The sequence below is a fragment of the Sitophilus oryzae genome, unplaced genomic scaffold (assembly GCF_002938485.1).
Source record: "Sitophilus oryzae breed Bouriz unplaced genomic scaffold, Soryzae_2.0 scaffold_119_pilon_pilon, whole genome shotgun sequence".
Taxonomy (NCBI): Eukaryota; Metazoa; Arthropoda; class Insecta; order Coleoptera; family Curculionidae; genus Sitophilus; species Sitophilus oryzae.
The window spans coordinates 2,719,506-2,745,578 of NW_022145837.1; the positions used below are offsets into that span (position 1 = coordinate 2,719,506).

The 26,073-nt window shown below is 30.8% G+C and overlaps 1 protein-coding gene across 4 annotated transcripts in view; it reads left to right on the forward strand.

Moving 5' to 3' along the window:
• LOC115891918 (protein Tob1-like) overlaps positions 1-26,073 on the forward strand; it is a 117,442-nt gene that overhangs the window by 66,937 nt on the left and 24,432 nt on the right. The window contains exon 1 of one of the 4 annotated variants that reach the window (XM_030912517.1): positions 17,605-17,868. The exons of 1 other annotated variant lie outside the window; for it this stretch is intronic. The gene's annotated coding sequence lies outside the window, so the exon portion shown is untranslated. Of the gene's footprint in view, positions 1-17,604; positions 17,869-19,824; positions 19,922-22,991; positions 23,326-26,073 lie in introns of those variants that run through there. 2 more of the 4 variants (XM_030912520.1, XM_030912518.1) reach the window with 2 other exon arrangements.

Below are 26,073 nucleotides of genomic sequence, written 5' to 3' on the forward strand. Positions count from 1 at the left end.
GATTAAGGCTTGATTAAGGTTTGCAGAGCTTCAGCATTTGCCATAAAATAGCGAGCAATATGTTACAAAACCATATAAATTATATATCACTGTAATCACAAAATTTCAGTCTATTTCCGTATTGTAACGGAATTTTAAATTATGTCTTTATTTTCGAGAAAAATTTAGTCCAAACAATCAAAATCTTAAAAATAAAGAAGTTGTCTACAAATTTGCTACAATACGGATATAGTATAATCCTTTATCTTTAATTTCCTTCTTCATTTGTGTAAAAATACCTAGCCAGTTTTACATAAAACGTTAAATGCCGAACGCTTAATTTGCTCCTTTTTCGGACTATTGAAATGGACTCTTAAGAAGTAGCTTTGGTGATGCGTATTTAATTTATCTTGATCTACCTCTTGATATCGAGTGTATTACTTGTATCCAAATCCAAACATGGTATAAAATTTCGACATAAAGATAATATCAGTGCACGAAATGATTTTATTCAAGCCATAGTCGACGATTGGCAATCAATTTTACAACGCAGACTTTTACGTAAATCAGATGATTATTTTATATACTTATCGCCACCGAACTTATTGAAATAAAAAATGTACATATTATTACATATCGAAATAAACCCATACGTACACATACAACGCGCGTGTATAGATGATATAGAGTACTGTCCTCAGAGAAATAAGCCAACATAGAGGGACACGTGTATGAGGAAAAAAACTGAAAATTGGAATTTTCAGTTTTTTTCCTCATAAGTTCGAAGTCCTTTTTCCTCATCAGTTCAAAGAACCGTTCATGGCACGAACGGTTGTCGTCTCGGCGCATTCAGTAATGAGGTGTACTGGTGTTTCTCCATTTTCCCCACAGAATCTGCATTCGCCGTTTCTTCTCAGTTTCAATCTACTGAGGTGTTCATTGAGGAGACAGTGTCCTGTTAAAAACCCCGTGACAATCCGAAGATTGTTCTTACTTAAACCCAGGAAGATCTGTGATTTTTCTTGATCATAAGCCCTCAGAAACTTCTTCGAGTGCCTTAGACCGTTGCAAGATTCCCATTCCAGGTTGCGGACGGAATCTTCCAAGTTCTTGAGTTCCGCCTTGAGTTGGTTACCGCTTGGAAAGCAGAACGGTTCTGGTCCAGTTAGTGGAGTGTTCGCTCCTTGATCATTTGCTTTTTCATTGCCTTGTATCCCTTGGTGAGCAGGCACCCAGAGTAGGAGGACTTTGTTTTCTTTGCCTAATTTATTCAGCTTCTCTATGCATTCTTTGACCAATTTCGAATTGATTGATACTGAGTTGATGGCTTTTAACGCTACTTGACTATCAGATAAGATGGCTATTTCTTGTTTTCGATAGTTTCTAAGATAAGTTGTACGCATCTTTCGATAGCGTAGATTTCTGCCTGTAGGATACTAGGGTAAGTGCCCATTGGTTCGGAGTATTTACTTTTCGGCCCAAATACTCCGATCCCTGTTCCCGTATTGGTTTTGGAAGCATCAGTATACCAAGTTATGATATGGTCTTTTAACTGCTGGGCAGACGTTTCGCTCTTCCAATCCTTTTTATTGCTCAATACTACATTGAGATGTTTCTCAAAGTTTTACGTTCTTAGCATATTGGGAGTTGCAGGAGTGGTATTTTCTTTTTGAGGGTGTTCCAAGCCCCTGATCTGACAATTCTCCCAGTACTAATTCCGTTAGTGACCATTCTAATCATTGTCGCATTGGCATATCTACCAATGACAATGTGCAGTGGTGTTAGATCTAGAATGACCTCCATTGCTGCTGTTGGACAGGTTCTCATGGCTCCTGTGATGCAAACGCATGCTAGTCTCTGGACTTTGCACAGGTTTAGCCTTGCCGTCCCTTACTCTAGTTTTGTGTACCAGGCAACTGCTCCATAAGTAATCATGGGTCTTACTATCATGGTATACATCCAGCGCAAAATGTTAGGGGAGCAGCCCTAACATTTTGCGATGTATCCTGTGATACAAAGAAGAATATCCAGATAAGGCATAAAGACTCTCCACCGGTGTAGTGCGAAAGGCACCCAAATTGTTTTTTAAATATTGTGAACGATCGTAAACTAAAAAGTATAAAGTGTAATTGAAACCACTAATTTATTCCAGTAATTGCGAGGTTCTGAATGAAGCTTTATTTAGATTATTAAATTCAGAAGAAAGAGGTGGTGTGTCTCTCTTTTTAGAACATCTCTAGGTTGACTTATTTCTGTGAAATACTTTCGATAAGTACTATAATGTGTCTGCGTGAAATCGATTTTTTGTTATCACCGTATACTACTAAAATCCACACGCTTTTGTGACGATAATATGAATGCAAATAGTTGGACTAAACTGGTTGCGCGATACATTAATTTTATTACTAAAGTACGACAAAATTATAGATCAGGCGGAGTACCACAGTTTTCTACTCGCTTTGTTGTACCTAGAATTATACTAGGTGGTGCATCGTCATTGGAAACATAGGAAATTCCATGCAAATTTTGAACTGTCCAAATATTGGCTCCTCTGTTAATTTTGGAGCGAAGTTGTAAATAGGTTTTTTAAAGGTGTGCGTATGCTAACTACACATGCCAAATTTCAACAATTTTGAACAGGTAACCATGCAAAACTAGTCAAATGCATAGATAAAAGAAAATAATCTTCTATTAAGATAGATATGAAACTTAATAGTAAAATTTTGGGTCAAAGCGCCCCTCCGTGTTCTTAGTAGAGACTACGTTTAACCCAGCGCCTTCGCCTTTTCTGCTGTAAATATTTTTTATGCTTATATTTGATTTCAAAGGATTTAGTTTTAAAGTTACACTGATATATTAGTATATCAGAGTAACTTTAATAAAACATAAGAATATATATATATATTTTACAGTTTATTAAATATAAATTTTGACTACAAGGTAGAAAGTAAATCACAATATTTGATAAAACTTACAAGTATACCATTTTTACATTTAAGAAATAATAAAACTATTTCTAACTATGATATTTAAAATTTAGATAGATAGAATCTTAAAAAACATACCGGTATTTGCAGACGCAGGCCCAAATTCAATAAAAACCAAAATTTTTCCTGCGAAAATCGGGCTTTTTTCACAGAAAAGGTATTTTTTGACTTATCAACAATCATTGTCAAGTTGACAATATACAGGGTGTCTTCTAATTAGTCTAAAAAATTGTGGTGTGATTCCTCATGTGTTCTTAAAACAATTTTTATATAACCATTAGATCTAAAGTACTTCCTTTCTGATCTACAGGGTGTTAAAAATTAAAAAAAAAATCGATATTTTGCTTAACATAAATGGTACACTACTGCTTTTTTAAAGAAAATATATTTTTTTCTTGACTGGCCATCCTTTCTCAACAAAATTGATCTTTTGAGTTTTTCTTGTTCATCAAACGGTTGCTGGGAAAAAAATAAATATACTTATTAAGAGCCCGCCTTAAGCCGTTTTCTAACTGTTTTTTATTTTTTAGATTAATTAGGAAACACCCTGTATATGCATATCACAGGCAACCAAATAAACTAGTAACCTCTAAAAATTATTTTTCCTACCACTAGCGACATACCGTGTTTTTAGTGAGTACTAAATTATTTTATCAAAATTTCACCATATAAGTTTCCAGGCAATGGTCAAATGTCAACAAACCTTAAGTTGTCATCTAGCTTGTTGTCATCCTATAATTTTGTCAATATCAAATATTATTTTTATACCTTTATTTTTTTGCTTTTTTAGCAGCTTCTTTTAGTTCTGGTCAGGTACCAATATTAAAATAGTCTTCGTTGTCATCACTCTCTGACAACATTGTGGCTTTCTTTGGTATACAGGGTGAGCCTTAACTAAGTGCAAATATTTTTCAGGGTAGTATATTTTGACTCAAGAAACACGCTCGTGAGGTTTTTTCGCGAAAAAAAAATTGGAATGTTTTAATTTTTAGTTAAAAAACATTATATCTTCGTAATATATGTAGGTAGTAGATTAAATTTACAAGTATGAAATCCCAGAAAAAATCCAGCGGTTCTCAAAATTTTAGCAAAAAATCATTTTTTTTGGAAATTTTCCAAGTAAAATATCTCGATTATTTTGGACTTATTTTAAAAACGGCGAAGAGAAAATATGTTTCTTTTACCGAGATCTACTAGCCCTGAAAATATTTGCATCTATTTAAGACTCACCCTGTATAAATTTGAAGGAAACCAAGAAAAATTCAAAATTGACGAAGTTAAGTTATTGATGTTTTACTGGTTTTGAAGAACATAAATATTTTTAATTTATATACAGGGTGTCCCAGAAATAAGTGCAAGTATTTAACTGGTAGTATAGTTCAACCCCAGAAACACGCCTATTAGGTTTTTTTCGCGAAAAAAAATAAAAAATTATTTTTTGTAAAATTTTTTGGAAATTTGTTTAGTTTTTTGTTAAAAAACATAATTTCTTGATAAAATGGCAACATAGGTATTAGATTAAATTTACAAGAAATAAAATCCAGGAAAGATCCAGTGGTTCTTAAAATTTTAGCAAAAAATAGTTTTTTTTTTGGAAATTTTCAAAGTAAAATAATTTCGTTATTTTGGACTTATTTCAAAAACGATAGAGAGAAAATATGTTTCTTTTATCGGGATCTACCACCCCTTATAATACTTGCACTTAGTTCTGGGACACCCTGTATAATATATTTTTTTTGTATGTGAAAACAAAAAATGAGAAATTTTGAGAAAACAAAATGAATAAAGCTAGGTGTGAAGAGCACGTATTATTATTTTATAATGGGTTTGTTGTAACTGTGTAAGGTACCAAAAGAGATGAAAATAATGAAAAATGGATTCTATTTTTGTATTTTATAAGGCATAATACAACTACTGAAATATTAAAGAGATATAAATGTGTTTGAACGACGTTTTAACTGCATATTTCGTTTCATGGTTGTACGGTTGGTTCATTTTTAATCATTATCTGTGGAAATAGGGTCAAGTTCAGTATACTAACCTTTCAATTACGTAGCGTGATGGTCGGGGAATATCTTTTTTTTTCAAATCCACGATCACGCTTTTTGTCATTTTTAATTGAAAATATTATTCATGTTTATATCCGCGATTTCTGAAGGTATAAATTAGCAGATATAAAATAACATAACATGAGATGCAAAAAAATATATAGAAAATTTTTTTTTTCAAACTTTTCCGGAAGAATTTCCGTTTAATTTTTTTTTTGAATTTGACTGTAATTTAGTTATTTTTTATAGAAGACGATAAAATGATATTTTATCGACGACCGAAAAGATTAATTCACGAGCGATGAAATCGCAGTGAATTAATTTCGGTAGACGATAATGCAATTTTATCGTCGTGTATAAAACAATATTTTTTTTCCACAGTGAGTTCCGTTTTATAAAACATTCAGAAATTATTATTTCAAGGAATTTATTACGAGTAGAAAAAATATTGTGCTGGGTTGGCGTTGGTTTCTATGTAATTTGAGAAATAAATAAAGCTGTCTCTTTAGTTGTCAGTTTTGAGTCAATATTTTTTAATTCTCTTTCGTGTCGATTGCTGATTGAATTGGAGCCAGAAATGGCTCAAAACGAAATAAGTAAATTACCAAGAGATATTCAGGCTGAGGCAACAAACGCCATACCCAAGTAGCAAAAATAAATTCTAAAAGGATTGAATTATTTTATAACAGTCGAATAGCGTTGTCTTAAGGACTGCTTGATTTTATTAAGCGTTTGGTTTCGACCATTCTGTTTTTTAATAAAAGTTGTCATATTAAACTATTTTCTAGTGGTTTTTACAGCGTATCCTATAACGCATTAAACGATCATTTCTTTTAGTATGATATAATACTTAATAAGACAATGATATATGATAACAAACATATTATTTTATTAGACTCTTATACCCACCATGTAAGAGTCCTATAATATTCATATAACTAGTAGTCACAAGATCATATAATAGTTACTTAAACTTATCTTATTAAAGTTGTATTACGTTGTATGATAGAATGTTTTATTGCGTTAAACTACGGTGCTGTATACAACACCAGTTATATAGCCTTATATGATAAAAATGTGATTAACAAAATAAATTCGCTGTAATATCTGCATTATAAAACTGGTAATGTATAATATAACCTCATTTTAAATTAAATGATATACCTAGTTATTTATTTTGTTATTGTTGTTGTTGCAAAAGTAATATCTACGTACGAGTATAATCAATCACAGCTATTATGTATTCTGGACAAAGTTGGAAAAAAGTTAACAAACGCAGTGGTAGTTATAAAGAGCATGTAAGAAAAAACTCCTCGAAATTACTCCCCGAGAATTCCCTGGGTTCTCAAAAGCCAAAATCTCTCGGGTTGTCTGGTTTCTTCAAAGCATGGTTGCCAATTTGATGTAAAAGTTTTACTGTAGTAATGTTTGTATTGTTTTATTGTTGTTTTTTCCAAGTCCTTAGGTTACCGCTCACTCGTCGGGCACGCATGAAATGCATTGCGTGCATGAATCCATGAAAATCTGATCACGTTTGTTAGTTTAAATACTAATCAAATGAGATTTGGCAACATCTATTTGTCACAAATCTCAATATGTCCAAAATAGTTCTATAGTGCCTGGAAATTCTGCGTAAGATATTTATCCTATACCGTTTTATTTTACAACAAAGACTTATTTAAGGGATTCAATTATAATAAAATGGTTGCATTATAATTCGCCATATTTAAGGCAGAATTTTTGTATGGCCTATGGCCGCCATTATATGAAGCAAAACTAAAAACATCAAAATAAACTGTAAAATGTTATTTTTGAAAATTATTTTGGGATAAGATTCCCACATACAGTAATAAAGTGTTTAATTAAATTAAAAACAAGAATTTTTGAAAATTTTATTTTATTTTATTGTTTAAATTTATATGTAAACCTTAATCGCAATTAAAGCGCTTCAATTTTTTGCCAAATACATACCTATAATCTACCAGTAAAATTTTCGGCACAACAAAAATTGTCCCTACTTTTCAAACCCTATTAATGATTTTTTACATTACATATTTGTTGTACCTTCTGGATCTACCCGCCATTTTCATTGTCGAGTAAAGTCTTCTTTTTAACAACCCACATCCTCTAGATTCATTTTACGACACGCTTAAAATATAATTTGCTCCTAATATTCTTCGGTAAAAAATAAAATACTCTTGTACCTCGCTAAATGATCAAATGTTTTTATTATATTTATTTTTATTTTTTTTTAATAAAACTAGTTTTATAATAGTCGTATAACGCTGTGTAAAATAGTTGCATAAGAGTTGTATACCCTTTTTATAGAACTTCTATACTACTAAACGGTTGTATAAAAATGGGCCTTTTTTGGTTGTAAAGCTATCATATTACGGTCATATAGCACGTTATATGAATTGAGGTATCATATAAATATTATCACATAGCTGTTTATACAGCCTTTATAAAATAAAATTTGCTACTTGGGTATCCAAACTACTTCCATTTAAATCCTGAATAACTTATGAAAACAAACATTTTCAAAAATGGAAGCAATTAAAAAACGTGCGAGAAGAAATAAAGTTTTTAACCTATCCTCGCTGTCAAAGTATCATTTAATCTCCCCTTGCTGTTAAACTACTATTTTATCTACTATTTTTGATAGATATAATTAATTTAATTAATTATTATTTGTGCCTGGCCTGTTTATAAAAGTAATATAAGAATATAATCGACACCAACAATTTTTTTCAAAATCCTTTTTTTTTCGGTGCACAAATATTTTTCCCGAAATAATTTCGCGTTTTCTCCGATTTTTTTGTCCATCTCAATCTCGAAAATACGTCCGAAGCATCTATTTTCGTTTCCCGCTAGAGAGCGCAGTGACGTCACGGGAATAAAACGCACGAAAGAAGCGCCGAGAGACGCAAGCAAAACGACAAACTAGGGGAAGCGGGGGTATGGGGCGCCGAGCGGGGAGATAAGGGCGTAGGACGTAGGGGAAGCAAGCGAGGAGGGGCACATCGTGTTTGACCTTGCGTTGTTCTGGGAAGGAGCTTTGGATGACACGGGATGGGATGGGATTACCGTGTAGTAAAAGAATTTTTCGTAAAAAAATTATAAAAAATATACGTTCTCTTTATTATTTTTTAGGATTAGTTGCCTGTTTCTATTTGATTTGGTGTTTAAAACACTTTGACTTGATCACGGACTTTTTCCTAAAAGATTGGAACCTGTTACAACAGCAAAATAAACTAATATTTCAATTTTTTCCATAGCAACTATTAAAATTGCCTTATATCTATCAAAAATAGTAGATAAAATAGTCCTTTAACAGCAAAGGTATAGATTAAATGATACTTTAACAGCGAGGATAGGTTAAAAACTTTATTTCTTCTCGCACGTTTTTTAATTGTTTCCATTTTTGATAATTTTTATAATCTTTTTCATAAGTTATTCTGGATTTAAATGGAAGTAGTTTGGATATGGCGTTTGTTGCCTCAGCCTGAATATCTGTTGGTAATTTACTTATTTCGTTTTGAGCCATTTCTGGCTCCAATTCAATCGGCAATCGACACGAAAGAGAATTAAAAAATATTGACTCAAAACTGACAACTAAAGAGACAGCTTTATTTATTTGTCAAATTACATAGAAACCAACGCCAACCCAGCACAATATTTTTTCTACTCGTAATAAATTCCTTGAAATAATAATTTTTGAATATTCACATGTTTCGCTCACCATGATAGCATCATCAGCAAGTACTTTTCTGTTTACATCTTGAGATGAACCGTCTATTTAAAAATAGACATATTTATTTAAATTCAAAACATTCATTTTTAAGACACCCTGTATACGTAAACAAAATTATTGATTTTTAAAATATTATTCACAAACTAGGGAGAGGGAAATCAGGCGACGAGCGGAGATGATAGTTGTTAGATAATAGCTTCTAGACTACCGTTCGAGACGCATAGATATTATTTTGGTTCTTGAGTTTTGTGACAAAGAATGTTATTAAAGGTAAAGTAAAAGTTTTCTCATTATTTAACTAATGTTAACTAAATCATATTATTTTGTTTTCTTGTTGTAATTCTGTTCTAAAGCTTTTCCTTATTCATTTGATCTGACAAAGACAATATATAACATGTGTATGCATTTAATGGAATCTATTTATGCTGTAAATAATGTCAATTTAAAAGTAATCTAAATAAAATCGTTTATTGTTCCTTCGTGCCGATGTTTGTGGTTTGTGAGAATAAGGGCCTTGTTGAGTGTACTAACCATTTTCGACCGTGCATGGGCGAATATCTTAGCTCACAAAAGGGCAAACAAAACAATAAATAGAATAATTCATAGAACAATTCATAAAGATTCTAATATATATAATTTCTAAAGATATTGGCACCAAACCTTCAACTTTAGCGTCGATTCCGCAACAAGGGACTTCGTACCTACGGGTGGGGACCCGTTAAACTAACAAAAAACTCTTCAGTTTTGAACGATATAAATGTGTCATGTTTTGAATGTATTAAACTATAAACCTAGGTAGGTTCCTTTCTTTCATTTAAATTTTTTGCTATACAGTTGGTCAAAATATTACCTCTTCAACTTTGTTGACGAATTTGGGTTGTTAAACTACAATTTAATTTGTACATCTTAAATCGTTCTTCTAGTCTGAGATTTACGCTACCTTTTTTTGGTAGTTTATTAATATTTTGCTAAAATGTTAAACTTAAAATAACTGCCTTTTCATCATTTGATTTAATATCTTGAACACAGTCTATATATTTAGTAATGATTATGTTGTATTTCTTATAGAATAAAATTATTTAGAGAAAAAAAACTGGTGAATGGTTCAGCCTGTTCATTCAGTTAAACCAAACATTTCCATGCTGAAAGAAAGTTAAAAATAAAATTTCTAAATGTTAACATTACGTAAATCGTTATAGCATGCTTTCGGAACATGCGTAAGTGTATATTCGTATTTTTGGAATTCCAAAATCAAGGTTACTATATACTAGTGTACTTTTTCTATGTTGGAATCCGCTTTTCCAGCAAAAATTCCTACATAAATTAGGTTTCGTAAAGGGAAATATGTTTTTCCCCGTAGTTCTAAAAATATTATTTATGCTTTGAATCATTTTAGTGAAAACTGAATTATTTTCTAAATGAATACAGTAAGTTTATTAAGGAGGATTCAGCCAGTTAAAATCGGACGACGGTACATTTTTTTAAATTGTATAGCTTTTATAGAGAAAAATTTGGTAGGCATTATGTTACTTTTTTTCAAAACCTGTATAGTTATTAATGATACAAGTTCGATACGAACATCATTAAAAGTATCATTAAAAAGTTCGTATCGAACGTGTATCATTCAAAATTTAGTCTACAACGCGATACGAGGGACGATCCAAAGAGATTTGATTTAATTTAAAATATCAGAGATATCCTCATAAAAATTAAAATTCAAAATTATCAGGTGCCCATATTAGTCGACGCCTTGGTAACCGTGCTTGTTGATTGTTTCCATTTTGACTTTGACAACTCAATTGTTGATGTTCAATTTTGTGTTAAACGTTCAGTTTTAGCAAAAAAGCAAAAAATAATATTAATATGGGTGATTCTGATTCTGAAAGTGTCCCTTCGGATATTGAGGGCATTGCGCAAAACGTTGTTGATTCCCTACTTCCCGAAAAATCAAGACAAACGTACGAGCAAGCCCATGTAAAACTTGAAGATTGGTGTAAAGGGAAAGGAATCAAGAATAGTAGTAACGCAAAGGTTCTCCTGGCATATTTTGAACATCTTTCAAAACATAGGAAGGCTTCATCACTTTGGGTATATTATTCCATGCTACGTTCAGTTATATCAGTGAAGAAAAATAGTAAGTACGTCCATTTAATTGTATTTCTAAAAAGAAAATCGGAAGGAGTTCGGTCAAAAAATCGAGAATTTTAGGAAAAGAAGACAACTCGTTTTTTGTTGGAAGCTGATGATAAAACTTATTTCCTGACAAAAGTTTTATTGATAGTGGGACTTGCGGGAGCCTGCCGGCGTATCGATTTGACAAATCTGCAGCTGCAAAATGTTAAAGATGAAGGACAATGCATTCGTGTCATTATTCCATTTACGAAAACAAAGATATCACGAGATTTTTTTATAACGAAAGGGAATGTTGAAGGAATAAATATGGTGAAAATGGTTTACTCGATTTTTTGTGGGGTACAGAAATGGAAAATGTATTAAGCAACCCGTTGGCATTAATACTTTAGGGAAAATGCCGTATAAAATAGCATTGTTCCTAAGCCTTCCAAATCCACAACAATACACTGGACATTGTTTCCGTAGTTCGACTGTGTTTGTTTGCAAATTCAGGAGTGGATTATTAACTGTTAAAAGACATGGTGGTTAGCGCTCTAACACAGTGGCAGAGAGCTATATAGAAAATTCCAAAGAAAATAAGAAAAAAGTGTCATGTAATATTTTGGGTAACATTTCTGGCAATTATGGGTCTTCAACAAGTTCAAGCACTCAGGAAATAAATTTACTTTCTAAAAATTCAACTCACCTGTCATCATCTGGAATTAATTTAACCAATTATACTGATATTATAATTAATGTTTACAATAAATAAACCTTTTTTTGTTTGTTTCTTATTTTAAAATTTGCGTGTTATTATGAATTCATAATAGCACTAGTGCTATTATGAAAGCCATAATGACATCCAAATGACAATGTTAACTTAGATCTTATAAACTTCGTGGATAAAGCTATGTCATATGTATATTACACTCGACTTTGTTTACGGGACTTTCACATGAATTTTTCTATTTATTTCTTTCTAGAACAAGATTCTCGTATAAATCTATCTTTCTCTCTACGTACGCTACTGAGCATGCGCAGAACGGTATTAGACGTAAATGCTAACTTGGAGCGTTTTTTTCGCTGCGTTGACAACAATGACTAAAAATATAGACCACTAAAAATTTTCAATCAAGATATAACTGATACGTGTATTAATTATTTTGAAAATATTTGTCATATTATTTCCAATATACTTTTTACAACTTTTTATATTATATTTTAAACAAAAATTAAATCATATAACTATAAATTCTTTTTTAAAAATGTTTTAAAATACTACTTTGAAAAAAAGCTATGATGAATGGGCAACACATAGAAATCAGTAACCAGGGAAAGAAGAAGAAGAAAATAATTTAATTAATGTCACATTTTGTGCTTTTTGTATACTGTTTGACTCGTGATAATAAAGAGTTAATTTGGAATTCCGACGAGATATTTTAGATTTGTGTCCTTTTTGAAAGTTTGTTTTTGTAGTGCGATAAAGTTAGTGGATAAATAGAGATTATGACTGATAAAAGTGTTATATGTGAAGCTATCCGCAATTGGAAAAATCTTATCCTTAAAAGAACTTCACAACACTATAAAAGTATGAAAACCTCTGAAGTATGTTCCATATTTTTAAAAAACAAGATATATATTATTTAAAATCGTTTCTTCAACTGTATTATTTTCTCTTCTATAAGTGGATAAAACTACCTTAAATTAAATTATTCTTCCAGAAATATTGTTTCTGTGTGTATCTAAGTAATTCAATGATTATTATTACTGTTCTTCACGTTTGACTGAGCATCTAATTGATTTTTTCATTCAGTCAGAAATATAGAAATAAAACAAAATGAACAATAATTCTACAAAAGAGTTTTTTTTCGTAAAAAAAACGCCATCATCATCATTATTAATTGAGGCTGATACTGAACAATACAGGTCAAGGCGGTTTTGCTCTTTGAATCCGCATATATTACATATTGTCTAAGGTTGAACAATAAATAAGTTTAATAAAGTACCTCGGTTTACGGGAAAATGCTTAATAAATCATTAAAAACACAATTACAAGCATAAAAAGTACCTACCATAGGATCGAAAAAAAACGGCGTCAAAGATGGTTTGGGAATGACTATCGATGATAATCTTAGAGAGGTCAAGCTCTAGACGTCATTTACTACGATTTTTAAATGGTAAGTGTAGTTAAAAATACGAGATACAATATTTATTTGGTAATATACTTGTGCGCCTGGAAAAGTTCTATCCTTATTTAATTTTTGTGTAATTAGTGTTAAATTTTTATGTTAATTTTTGGTAATTGATGTCTAGAGAATGACCTCGCCAAAATTATCATTGGTTTTCATTTCCCAGTCCCTCTTTGACGCCGTTTTTTTTCAATCATATGATATATTTTATTTAGTATTATATTATAATATTATAAAAATTCCAGCCCTGAAAATATGTTTACTTATTTAAGATTCACCCTGTATTCTCAACTTCGATGAAGTATTAAAATTAATAAAATATGTTACTAATAAAACACAATTTCTATGTCATAATTTTATAAGTGTTTACTTGTATTTCTATTGTAAAAAATGGAAAATTTTTAATATTTACGACATAATTACATGATACAAGACAAAAGCTTTGTACAATAATTGAATTTTATATGCCTTTTTCGGTACTCATTGCAATAAATCAAAAATATCACAAAATAATGCACAAGGTAATCAGAAAAAAATCTCCCCCAAACAGCTGTGCGGCACATTTGAGTTTTATTTTATTATGTTGACTTTTTTGAGGCCAAGCCAACAGTAGTAGCGATCAACAAGGAAGTTGCAAACAATATGGGTACACACATGACACCGTATCTTTTAACCTGGCGAAAACAACAATAAAATAATCAAAATTTTTGGCTTGGGAACAATCAAACAGCCGCAGTGCGTAAACAAGAAATAAAATTAAATCAAAATAATATGCTCTTTTGTTGGTTAATGATAATTATGTTGTCTAGATTCTTTGGCAGATTGTTATTTTGTAATATTTTTTGAAAAACAAACATTAAAGCATATCTAGCTACGCAAGGACACGAAAAACACGATGCTTAAAAAATATTTTCTGTGTTATTTCCGAAAGAAAATGAAAACATGTCAACAAAAAGGTAATCGTAAAAAAATTATATTTTTTTTTGGTGTTCTCTGTCATCATTAGGCTCAGACAAGTACCGTTATTTGCCAAATTAATACGAATAGCGAAAAATGGCAAAACCAAACCAAACCAAATACTTCCGTAGCTAGATATTATGTGATTAAAGGTAATAATACTTATTCTAGATTTCTTAATTCAATGGGAGTCTGAACTAGAAACAGAGAATTTTTGGTCAAAAATTTGAGTGGTATGTTTTTGTTATTTTTAACACTATATACCTACTAGGGAATGCAATCCCGCACCAAAATCTCAATCCCGCAAACCCGCGGGATTAAAGCAATCAATCCCGCGGATCCGCAAAATTGCGGGACTGTAAACAATAGTCATACATTGGGTCCTAAATGGTACAAAAGGCATTGTACATTTTGCATAGGCCCACAATATATTGATATAGCGTGTATCTTAAACTAGCTGTACAGAAATTTGGACACCGATGTATACAGGGTGTTCAAAAAATATATTTAATATTAAATAAACTTAAATTTTATTATAATTTATCTACTTATTTTATAAATAAAAATATTATTCTGATTGAAGTTTTTTTTTAACTTGTGTTAGTTATCTGCTTTTAGATACACTCTATATCAATAATTTTTTGGCATATGCAGAATGTACAAAGCTTTTTGTACCGTTCAGGGCCATACGTATGACTAAAAATGCATATTTTTCGAAAAAACGTCGTATTTTCCTTTAACCAAAAAAAGATTAAAAAACCGATCAAATTGTTTTTTCTAATTTCAATACAGATTCGTCGTACTTGGTAAAAATTTCTATTTTTTTAAAAATTGTAAATTTGCAGTAAAAAAGATTCTTGATCAAATTTTCACACTCTTATAAAACACCCTGTACACGAGAATTCGCTAAATATATTTTCGAACACCACATCAGCATCTTAATCACAATAGATTCATCCAAAATCTGGTCCAAACCGCATCCCACAATATTTTTTTTTAGTTCAAGAGATATTCAACTTTATATTTACCCTAAAATTTTGCTTGTCCCAATAATTATGTCCGGCAATTTATTTGACAAAATTGTACACAAGTACTAGTTAAACGCTTCTCTTTACTTACGCACATACGCCAGAAAGAAATCTAACAACTAGCCTGTTTGTTTCACTTATTTTTAATGGCCAAGCCGTAAGGGGAATCCCCCGGGTTCCGAGCGTCGACGCAACGGCCCGGAACGAAGCGGTTTGATCTTAATCGAGATCAATTCGGTTATCCAGTAGTAATGTGTTGATCCCGCGGATCCCTCACGGTAAATCCCGCAACTTTGATCCCGCGGAATCTCAGAGGGATCCCGCATTTGCGGGATCCAGCATTTGCGGGATTGCATTCCCTACCTACTACTATGAACTGCACATTATGTTCGACGTTTGGGAAATGCTTGGCAGGAGGGTTAGAGGTCGCAAAGCGGTACCAACTACAAATGAACTTCGCTTGGTCCTTAAAGAAGAATGGGAAAACATAACGCAATATGACATAATGCAGCCTCAATGACAGTATGAACTGACATTTACAGGCAGTTATAGCATCCAAGGGAGGCAATAAAAAGTATTAGGGTATTTTTTACAATTTTTTTTCTGTTTGTATACTTCAGTATTACAGATGTTTTCCTTAATATCGTTAATTCTGTTATTGTTATTAATGTTTACTAAAACCAGGACTGTACCGTTAGTTTTTAACGTTTTTTTTACACAAACGTGTAACTGTTTAAAAGTACACTGAAGAAAAGGATCTTTCAGTCGAAATGAATATGACTTTGACCCAAAAGATTGGCGCTTTTCAATAGGGCGTCATTTCAATAGGGTGTCAAAGCATTAACTATCTTTTCATAAGCTTTAAAAAATTACTTTAGAGAATAGAAGAATCTATCTGTCCAAAGTATTTCACTCTTGACCCAAAATGAATATGCAAAGAAGTTCTTGTTACAAGAACAATAGTCTCTTTGATTCATGCAAAAATTCTTGATTGCAAAGGGACATTTCTTGATTAAAGAGACACATTTTTTAAACCAATAGCGAATACTATTGACTCAACTAAAATTTATTTTGATCTAAGAGAAGTCTATACATCATATACAGGCATATTACGAGGTATATTATTTTCTGATAAATTTAGGTTTTCCTGGTCTGTAGTAAGTAAAGTGATATTATTTTCCTCGATAGTAGTTATTTCTGCTTCTTCACTCCTTGGTATTTTTTGGGGTGGTTCATCGCTCTACAAATTAAAAAAAATGTTACATCACGATTAATCAAAGTAAAGCAAATAAATTATTAAAATTATAAGCTTTGGTCACATTTTGAATTTTTTAATACGACGACTTGAAATTCTAAAATTTTTGTAATCTATCTATAGTCACACATGCATTATCTAAACAGGTGCATTAGGTAAATGTCTCTTACCTTCAAATATAGCAAATAAATGCTCTAATTTCCATTTTTTTCAGAAACTCCTTTAAAGAATCCATATATCCTAAAATTTATCCATAAAAAATAACAAATGCATGTTAATAACGATCACTAATTTGTTATACGATATACGTTTAAAAAGCAAATTATGCAAAATTCCAAGTGGAAAATTCCAAGCAACAAAACCCGTGCGTACTATGATGTGCGACCTATGAAATGCGACGTACGACTGATCGGACTGCCGACTGATTGTATATACCGTCCTTCGTCATTGTCTTTGCATGTCGTTATTATTTTTCATCAAAAGAGTATTTAGCTATTGGAAAAATGGCCATGTTTCTTGAATGAAGTACTTCCTAGCGTATTTTTCTTATTATCTTAAAACAAAGTAACTTACACTTGGTTGAATGAAAATAGATTCAAGAATTTTTCAAGAGAACCAGTTTTTTTGAGTTAAGAGAGTTTTTCTTCAGGCAAAATATTTTCTTTTATGCTAAAATAAATTCTCTTGCCACTAAAATATTTTTTTTTATCAGTGTAATATGACGTTACGACAATAGTCACCAAAACAATCTTGTCATATTAAAAAACTACATCAAAAAGTAACGATAATTGAAAAAAATTCAAATTGATCGTGATCAGTTCATTTCGCTCTAAAAAATTAATCAAATCATGTATTGACATGAATCAAAACACAAAACGGCTCAGAAGTCATGATTCTGACTCTAAAATTATATTTTAGGTAAATTTACAAACGAAATTATTGCACAGGGTGTTTAAAGTTTAAGGTAAAAAAACAACCCCTCGATTAACTCTGTATCGTATGCCAAATACTCAGAGAAAAACAAAAATAATGACATAAAAAACACGAAGCTTAAAAATATTTTCCGTGTTATTCCCTAAAGAAAATGAAAACATGTCAACAAAAAAAATAATCCTAAAAAAAATCTATTTTTCTGGTGTTCTCTGTCATCATTAGTCCCAGACAAGTACGGTAATTTGCCAAATAAATACGAATAGCGAAAAATGGCAAATTTCTTGGCAACGATTCCGCGGCAACATTCACTAAATGATTCACGCGACGTCGTGTCCAGATTTAAAATGGCTATTCGGACAGTGGAATGGTCACTTTTCAGTTGGACGCGTCGGGAGAAAGACCACTGGTCTGGATTTGGTTTCATTGATTTGGTTAAATAAGGAAAAGAAAGTTGGAAAAGTAATATTTCGGACTGTTGTGCGTTGATTTTTGAGTGAATTATTAATCAGAAATTTTTCGAAATAATATTTTAAATTAATAGTGCTCAGAGGTTTAGAAAAGTTTGTGAAAGTGTAGTGGGAAATTTTCTTTATTTTGTGAACGAAATTTGGGTAAATTTTAAGCTGGTAAGTGTTGAGTTTTCCAAAAATTTGTTTTTTTTTCAGAAAAAAAATAGTTATTTTTCATACAAGACGATAATGCAATTTTATCGTCGTGTATAAAACAATATTTTTTCCCATAGCGAGTTACGTTTTAAAAAATATTCAGAGATTATTATTTCAAGGAATTTATTACGAGATTTACGAAAAATATTGTGCTGGGTTGGCGTTGGTTTCTATGTAATTTGACAAATTAATAAAGCTGTCTCTTTAGTTGTCAGTTTTGAGTCAATATTTTTTAATTCTCTTTCGTGTCGATTGCTGATTCAATTGGAACCAGAAATGGCTCAAAGCGAAATAAGTAAATTACTAACAGATATTCAGGCTGAGGCGACAAACGCCATATCCAAACTAATTCCATTTAAATCCCGAATAACTTATGAAAAGGAATACAAAAATTTTCATAAAATTGAAGCAACTAAAAAACGTGCGAGAAGAAATCAAGTTTTAACCTACCCTCGCTTTATCTACTATTTTTGATAGATGTTAGGCAATTTTAACAGTTGCTATGGAAAAAATGATAAAAGTTCATTTTTTTCTGATGATATTACAAATACATTTTAATTGAAAACCAAAGGGGCACTTTCGTATAGAAGAAATCACTTGATTTCTTCTAAACAGACTGTTTGTTTCCTTACTCCGCGATACTCCTGTATTATATATAGATTAATCGGTTTAAAACGTTCTACGTCTTCCGATGCCATATCTCCATGCCTGTCTGTCTCTCCATGCACCGTCACCGAGAGATCTTTCCTCCATAAACGTGTCAATCCCTTCCTGCCAACTTCTCGGTCTACCCGGTTTTCTGCTTCCTGCAGGTTTCCAGTTTATAATTTGCTTTGGGATTCTTATTTCTGCCATTCTTTGGACATGCCCGTACCATATGAGTTGACTGTTCTTTATCTCGTCCACTATTTTATGTTTGATAACTTCCATACTCTCTCTCATGCGTTCATTAGTTATTCGTTCGAATCTTGATTTGCCTGCTGATCTTCTTCAAAAATCCATCTCTGTAGCTTCCAGCATTCGTTTTGTTGTTTCTTTAATTTGCCACACTTCAAAGCTGTAAGTGGTTATACTCTTGATGATGGTATTATATATTAGTGTTTTGTTCTTGTTGTTTATGCTTCTGTCCCACAGTATTCCATTTAATACCGTGATAGCATTCCTTCCAAGTTAGTATCGATCTTTAATCGCTGTATCCAACAGTCCATCATTTGTGATTTGCATACCCAAATATTTGTATTTTGTGCAACACTTAATTTTCTTCCCTTCTTCTAGTATTAGGTATTGTTGTTCTCCTGTTATTACTGTACCAAACCTTCCTCTCATTCTTTGCGTTTTGCGTTAAAGCCCTTCCAGCTCTTTGAAAAGTTCCCGATATCGCTGTGATGTTGGCTTCTGCTGCTTCTTCTAGTCTCTCCAAAAAACCGTGCATTAAAGTTTTAAAGCGTAGGTTTCCTGTGCCAGACAGTGACACAGCAGGTGCTTAATGGTTTCTTCTTCCTCTCTGCATTCTCTGCGGTAGTTGTCGATGGAATCTTCCATCACACGAGGCTTACCCCTGTGGGGTAGATTCCAGTGACGACACCTATAATTATTTATTATGCATACTAGGTTCTTTTTATGCTCTAATAGTTGTTTTCTTTGCTTATTACTACTAAAAGATATCTGATCAAATAAATTCAACTAATAGTGTAAAAGCAGTATTAAGAATGAGATAATATAAAGAAAAAAATCGTTTAATATAAAAAGATATAAGTAGAGAAAAATGTGTAAAGAAATTTCTAGAGGCATGATATTGTTCAATTACGATCACGTCACAGCACACAAAAGCATTATCAATACAGATAATCAGTCCCTCTTTATTTTTGCGATCTTTTTTATTGTTTCCAAGGTTTCGCATCTTAAACAATGTTTCATAATCGACCGAATTATTTAGTATCGTGTAGTACTTACGCATTAAGGAACATCAGTTGAAAAGCGTGGTCGATTAGAGAAAAAAACAGACATTTTTGAAGTAAGTTTTTTTTTAAATAATTTTTTGAGAATCAACAATCATTTCGACTGTATGGTTATTTTCTTATTTTATTCTAGTTCACGCTTAGTTTTAGTGGAACTATTATGTTGTCATACACTTCCGTTATAGGTACTTTTTAGCTTAGGATTACTTAACATACTAAACCGCAGAGAAAGTTTTTACTATTATTTAATAAGTACTTTAAAAGTTAAAGGATAACTAGAATAAAAATCTCCATACTAAGATTTACATACGTTATATCTATTTCAATATCATCATCATCATTTCCAGCGTATTCAACCATTTCCTATTATGTTGAAGCCCTCCTTACATTGACAACATAGATAATCGTGTAAATGGCCCATTGTTGTCTAATGCTTATCCCTGCTAATTTCCTAATATCATGATCCCAACTCAGGTTTAGACTTCTTCTAGGTCCCTTAATTCCTCGTAGGTACCATGCTGTAATTGTGGTCCATTTGTTGGTTATCTTGGTTATTCCCAGCATATTTCGTTCCATTGGAGCGTTGTACGACCTGCAGTTTCCTTATAATGTCCGTTTTAATTGTCCAGGTTTCGCATGCGTAGGTCATGACTGGTAGTACACATTGATCAAATATTTTCTTCTTTAGATAAATTTTTATTGATGCGACAACTAAAAAAAATAAGACAACGATAACATTTTTCGATAAAAACAATAAGTAATTTTAACAAAATAAATGAGGAACACGATTAGTTTGTTGTTCTAATCTTTTAATCGTCAAATAAAAAATATATACTTCAAATTCTTCAATTGAAATAACCAAGATAAAGTTCTGAATAACATTTAATATTGATCAATAAATTTTCTATCAAATAATTTCCAAAAAGTCGCGTTTTAATCGTAGGAACAAAAGCATGACTATATCCTAAAATGTTTAACTTAAAATATAATAATATTCGTTTTTCTTATCATTTCTGACGTAATGTTACAGCTCTGACGTAAATTTACCAACACGTAGTGCACTAGAACATATTAAGTTTTACAAAAAAAATAGAATCTTTCAATATTATGCGATATGCATAATAATAATATGTTAATATATCAGGGCAATTGGAATAGATGATTAAAATGTCCCATTAAAAATTATTTTAACATGTTTAGCAACAAAATGCGGTCTAAAGTCTGTTTTCGTCAATCTGATTGATGTAAACAATTAAATACTAGTATATTTTTGGTCATAAATAATCTTTTTTTTGTCATTTTTTGAAAAGGTGTCAAAATTAATAGGTATTTCTAGCACAGCTTGCTACTAGGTCGTCATTTATTTTATTTTTTCTTGAAATTGGGAAATTACAACCAATTAGGTAGGTAATATTAGTGTAAAACTAGTGACTAATTGACAAAAAAGTTGACTAATAATTTAATTCTCTTCTTTTCTGGAAAGATATCCTAGCTTATTCTACTGTCAGATGATCATTTGAAACTGACTGAATCTTGCTAAGATCACTTTGACTTCAAATTCACTAGAAAAACTGAAACTTATGATGCAGGCACTGTAAAATCATCTTCGATTCGTTAATGCCACTGTCACATGATCAGTTGACATCAACCAAATGCTTCTAATATTACTTTAAAGTAAAATAAATATAAGGAAAGCCAAAATTATGGTAACAAAGCTGTAAAATCTAATGCAATTATAGTTTTACACTGACCAAATGTTTCTGTTGGTACCCCAACATAAAATATATCAGAAAAAGGCAAAATTATGATGCAAGAACTCTAAAAGCTCGTTTAATCGGCTAATTTCATTGTCAAATGATCATTTGACACCGTCCAAAGTCTCCAAATGATAGTTTGACACAAAATATATTAAGAACAGTCAAATTTATCATGCAGGAACTGCAAAATCTTCTTGGATCGGCTAATTACATTGTTAGATGATTATTTGATACGGACTAAATGCTTTTAATGGTACTTCAACATAAAATTCTTGAGAAAAATTCAAAATTATGATGCAGGAGCTCTAAACTTTAGTTCTATCGACTAATGCTACTATCAGATGATCATTTGAGACCATTCAAACGTCTTCACATGATACTTTAATACTAAATATGTTGGAAAAAGTGCAATTTATGGTGCATGTACTAAAAAATCATTTTCGATTCAAGAGATTCATCATAGAAAGTGAAATTTATAACTTGTTTAATAAATTGGATTCCACCGACCAAATGCTCCAAATGTTAGTTTGGCACAAAATATATTAGAAAAAGTGAAATTTATGATTCAGGAACTGTAAAATCTTTTGGGATCGGCTAATTCCATTGTCATGTGATCATTTGACACCAACAAAATGCTCTTACTGTAACTCTAACATAAAATTCGTTAGATAAGGCCAAAATTATGATGCAGAAACTGTAAAATCGCGTTCAATCATTTTATTTCACTGTTAGATGATCATTTGACACTGCACAAAAGCTCCTGAAGTTACTTTAACATGAAATATATTAGAAAAATCAAATTTATGATACACGAACTGTAAGAACTCTTTCAATCCTCTAATTCCACTATCAGATGATCATTTGACACTATCCAAAGTCTCCAAATGTAACTTTAACACAAAATATGTTAGATAAAATCAAATTTGTGATGCAGGGACTGTAAAATCTCCTTCTATCAGCTAATTCCACTGTCAGATGATCATTTGACACTATCCAAAGTCTCCAAATGTAATTTTAACACAAAATATTTTAGAAAAAGTCAAATTTATGATATAGGAACTGTAAGATCTCTTGCAATCCTCTAATTCCACTCTCAGATGATCATTTGCACTATTCAAAGTCTCCAAATGTAACTTTAACACAAAATATGTTCAAAAAAGTCAATTTTACGATGCAGGAACTGTAAAATCTTCTTCTATCAGCTAATTTCACTGTCAGACGATCATTTGACACTATCTAAAGTCTCCAAATGTAACCTTAACACAAAATATATCGGAAAAAGTCAAATTTACGATGCAGGAACCGTAAAATCTCCTCGGATAGGCTAATTCCACTGTCAGATGATCATTTGACACCGTCCCGAACGTCACGGACCTTCTCGTGACCCTCCCGAGCGTGGTTAGCGCAGTCCACGCCAGTAAAAATAACCACGTAACTCGTCCCAAGGTTCGCGGCGTTTAAAATATCGCGTCCCGATCGGGCATCAAGCTCAGTTCAGTAGCGATACGGAATCTGTTCGGAACAGTGCGCGACGGAACGAACGTCGAGGACGTATTTCGAGGCTTGAGACTTGAGAGTTTTTTAGTGTGAGTCTTCTGTGTTAATTTTGTCTGTGATTTCGACTGATTTAAACGTACCAAATGATATAATAATTCCTTTAATGTATTAAGTGATTTTTATACGACTTTTTAAGAAGAAAAAAGGTAATTCTTTTATAAATTTTAGCTGTGATTTTAGAGCTTAAGTTTCTCAAAATTTGATTTTTTTTTTGTAAAGTAATATTCTTTTATTACACTGTGATCACTGTGATTCAAAGATGAGTCTTAAATAAGTACTTACACATAATTTTTTTTCAAAATTTTTATTTTTCAAAAAAAAATGGAAAATTTTCAGTAAAAAATCATAATATTTCGCTAATATGGCAACATAGGTAGTAGATTAAATTTAGAGTAAAGAAAACACATTAAAATCCAGTGGTTCTCAAAATGTTAGCAAAAGATAATTTTTTGGAAATTTTCAAAATAAAATAACTCGGCTGTTTTGGACTTATTTGAAAAACGGCAAAGAGAAAATATTTTTCTTTTTTAGAGATCTACCAGCCCTGAAAATATCCGAACTTATCTAAGACTCACCCTGTATGATGTGAGTTATATTATGAACTGCGAGAGAGAAAAGATATTTTTTTGTGAATTAATATAAATCCTCCATATTATTAAGTTCTTTTTAAAAATGGCAACAATGTAATTTTTTCAAAAAGTGATGATTTTGACTGATGTAAAAAGTGATCATTTTGACTTTAACTGTACCAAATAATTCAGTTCCTTTATTGGGTTAACTGTTTCTACAAGTATTAACTTTTTTCAGAAAATCATACTGTAATTTTTGTATTTTTCTATTGAGAAATTCATAGATTTTCATCAGTATTCTAAATATTTTTTTATATAATTTTGCTTCATTATCATTAGTTCTTTGTACCAAATAATTTTACAATTATTGTAAAAACTCCTTTTTCATATTCTTAATGTAAAAAATATGTATCTCTATGTTAATTTAGAATTTAGTTGTGTGATTTTGATTATATTTATATGCAGAAGTTTTTTTGTTTATTTAATTAATTTTATATAGAAATTACGACAAAAATATTTTCTTTGAAACGTTGATGTAAGAATATACGGTATTTAGCCATTTTGTGTAAATTTAGCAGTGATTTTCATTATATTTGTATTGAATAATCCAAGTACTTTATTCAATTAAGCTTATTAGATAAACTATTAAGAATAAAAGGCACTTTTTTATAATTTTTTAAAGGAAAAATTATACAAAAACATTATCTTAAAAGAATATGAACTTTTTTAACACCTTCATGTAAAATGTTCACCGTAAATCACTGTCCATCATTTTTTTACGATTCAATACCAAGTTCTCAATTGATAAATTAACTGACATAATTATAACTTCAAACAATAATTATAATTATAACTCTAAAAAAGAAAAGAAAATCAGTGGCGCACATACATGTGATAACCCATATGCACGTCCCTGGTGAATTTCGTAGACACTTTTTAGCATTAAAATATGTTGCATTTACCTTCAAAATTTCATTCGAATCGCTAAAAGCATTTGAAAGAAAAACATAATAAATAAAATAAAATAAAAACTTTAACCCCCTGTAGCTACGAAACGAAGCAGAATCGGACCTATGTTTAAATGACAAATAAATCTTATTTTACATGAGGAATCTCCCCACGAGAGATGGCACATGTTTTTGAAACATCCTGTATACTATGACAAATGACAAAAAATAAAAAAATATTAAATGATTAATAAGCAACGGGATATATTTATATAAACTAAAGAATGTTTATTTAATAATTATGATCCAAAATTATTTATTGTACATATTATTTTATTGTTTTGTGGTATTAAAACTGACACATTTTATAAATAAATTATAATCTTTGGTTAAGTGTACTTTGACAGACGGATTGAAGGTTATTATTAATTTGTTCAAATATCAATGAGTACATTCATTTATCGCTTTCAATACATTATTATACAAAATTTAATAATATTTCGCAAATTTTCAAACAAATTTCGACGTAGATGTTATAGCGCAATAAAAAAATAATTAACTTTGCTTTGTTAGAAATTGTATTAGTAATTCCTTCAAATTAATGTATGACACATTTGTTTAACCAAACTATTTTTATGTATATTTTACGTTTGTTTATAATTGTTATTATTTTTCTCCACTGTGTAATAATATTTTTTTTCTAAATCTAATTTATTTAAAAAATAATTTTCCTTTTAGTTTTTTTCGGTGAATTTTTTCAGTATTTGTAATCATTTTTATGATGTTTGAGTTTTTGTTGAAAGACATAATTTCAGCGAAGATTTTGAAAAAAAATACAATAAAAAAAATTAATCAATTTCCTTTTTACAAAATAACAATTAATTTAATTACAAACTTTAAATAACCAATAACAACTGAAAATAACGAATACAAAAATGAGAATAATGACAAATATAAATAATATTTTATCAAAATCACAGGTATTTTTTTTTGAGGTTATGTTTTCTAGAATTTTCGAATTAAACCATGACATAGACAAAACATCAAGGTCTCTAAATACTTGATTAATTCATTCCTCAATTAGACACCAAAAAATTGATTAGCTTACTTAAATATTGAGTTAAATTTTTCATAATCGGTAACTGTAACATTTTTTTGTAATTACCGATTTTTTGCGATTGGTTTTAATTAAGTTTTTGTTTACCCAATGCCATTTTTTTTGGAAAAATGTCTGTATTTGCATTATTAACAAACCAGATTAGTAAATGTAAAACCGTATCTGATTTTTAGATTATAGATTATATAAGGTTGATGCCAAAACAGTAATAAAAGTTAAAAAAATTCCTGAAAAGCAAAAATCTAAAGAAAGTCAATTTTT